Genomic DNA, 2,500 nt, shown 5'->3' on the forward strand with positions numbered 1-2,500 from the left:
CCGGCCTTGGCGGCCGATACCACGAGGCGACGCCGCGGGCGCTTAGCGGCCGACGCGTCGTGCCCGGAGGGCACGCGCGACGAAGGCAACATGTACGAAAGCCCACTTCCCGTCGGACGGGTAGCATCACGCAAGCACTTGTCAACGGCGCGGGCACGGTGCCCGCACGATTGAAGGGACACGGCGCCGGCAGTCGGCCGCACAACGGCGGGGGTCCTGCGGCAGACACGGGTCCATCACAACTCATGCGCCAGCGTAGCCGCGACGGTCAAGCCATCCAAAGCATCCCACCGCGCTTGGCACGGCAGGTCTGCTGTGAGGACGGCGACCGAAGGTCCACAGAGCGCGGGAGACCGATAGGCACACGGGCGCATCGGCCCAGCAGCGAATCCAGAGGTGCACGGCAACCAGCTAACGAGGATCACGCGAAAACAGCCCGAAACAGGCGATTTGCCCTGCCGAAACGGCGATTCTGGGCAAAAAAACCGCTTCCCGGCCCAGGTGCTCCGGCGGCCGGAGCACCGCCGCCGGCCGGTGGCCGGAGTCCGGCCGGCAGGGTCCGGGGTGCCATGGTGCCGAGCCCGTGCCCAGCCACCCAAAAACCAACGTTCGGCCGCTCTCCAGGCCAGCCGAACCACCCCTCCCTACTATACCTGAGGGACATCCCCCCTCCCAGGAGTTCGGGGGATTTTTTGGGTCTCTGGGCTCACTGATTTGAGATTTTGCCTAGGCCCCATGTTTTTGGAAAAATCACGTAACATGGGCCAAAAAACGGCCTTTTCTTGGTTCCGCGCTCGCTGGGAGCCACGGGCTCAGGTTCAGGTTCGCGAACCTTATAACTTCGCGATATCACGGTTCGGTCACATGAAAACTGGCGATTCTTGGTGCCGTGCTCATCCGTTCCATTCTCCCTTAGCCGTTTTAACCCGTTGCCGAGCGTCACGCGAAAACAGCCCCGAAACAGGCGATTTGCCCTGCCGAAACGGCGATTCTGGGCAAAAAACCGCTTCCCGGCCCAGGTGCTCCGGCGGCCGGAGCACCGCCGCCGGCCGGTGGCCGGAGTCCGGCCGGCAGGGTCCGGGGTGCCATGGTGCCGAGCCCGTGCCCAGCCACCCAAAAACCAACGTTCGGCCGCTCTCCAGGCCAGCCGAACCACCCCTCCCTACTATACCTGAGGGACATCCCCCTCCCAGGAGTTCGGGGATTTTTTGGGTCTCTGGGCTCACTGATTTGAGATTTTGCCTAGGCCCCATGTTTTTGGAAAAATCACGTAACATGGGCCAAAAAACGGCCTTTTCTTGGTTCCGCGCTCGCTGGGAGCCGCGGGCTCAGGTTCAGGTTCGCGAACCTTATAACTTCGCGAAATCACGGTTCGGTCACATGAAAACTGGCGATTCTTGGTGCCGTGCTCATCCGTTCCATTCTCCCTTAGCCGTTTTAACCCGTTGCCGAGGGTCACGCGAAAACAGCCCCGAAACAGGCGATTTGCCCTGCCGAAACGGCGATTCTGGGCAAAAAACCGCATCCCGGCCCAGGAGCTCCGGCGGCCGGAGCACCGCCGCCGGCCGGTGGCCGGAGTCCGGCCGGCAGGGTCCGGGGTGCCATGGTGCCGAGCACGTGCCCAGCCACCAAAAACCAACGTTCGGCCGCTCTCCAGCCAGCCGAACCACCCCTCCCTACTATACCTGAGGGACATCCCCCCTCCCAGGAGTTCGGGGGATTTTTTGGGTCTCTGGGCTCACTGATTTGAGATTTTGCCTAGGCCCCATTGTTTTTGGAAAAATCACGTAACATGGGCCAAAAAACAGCCATTTCTTGGACCCGCGCTGGCAGGGAGGCGCGGGTTCAGGTTCAGGTCCGCGAACCTTGCGATTTCGCGAGATCTGTGGTCGGTCCATGAGAAATGACGAATCTTGGTGCCGTTGTCACGGGCTGCCGCGGGTTGGTCCGGTTCGGGGCCCGGGGCCCGCGTAGGCCCGCGGGCCGCGCTGTAGGCAGTATTTGACAGGTTCGGCCCTGCCGAACTGCCGTTTGTCACAGGTTTGGACGGACCAACATTCGGTGAGCCGTCTCGGCCACGGGTCGGCCTTCCTTGCGCCGTTTTCATCCCTCTCGGACGCCCGGGACCCGCGCGGGCCCGTCTGTGCCCCCGGAGCCGTTTTCCTCCGTCTTGGCCGTCCGGTGGCCTATCGCGCACGTTCCCGGCCGTCCCGGCACGCGCGGGCCGTTATCACCCGTATCGGCCGTTTCGTGCCCTTGGGCGCAGGTTTTCGCACGTTTCGGCCGTTTTCATCCGCCTGGCCGTCCGGTGGCGTTCTCACCCGCTTGCGCCGGTAGGTGGGCTTGGGCGCGCGTCCGTGGGGCTCGCGGCACGGCCGGGCCATCGCGCGCTTCCGGTGGCGTTTTCATCCGTCTCGGGCTCCCGGTGCCGTTTTCACCCGTTTTGTGCTGTTTGTGCCACGCGCGGTGCCGTTTTCACCCGTTTTGTGCTGTTTCGCCC

The sequence above is a fragment of the Phragmites australis genome, chromosome 20, assembly GCF_958298935.1.
Source record: "Phragmites australis chromosome 20, lpPhrAust1.1, whole genome shotgun sequence".
NCBI lineage: Eukaryota > Viridiplantae > Streptophyta > Magnoliopsida > Poales > Poaceae > Phragmites > Phragmites australis.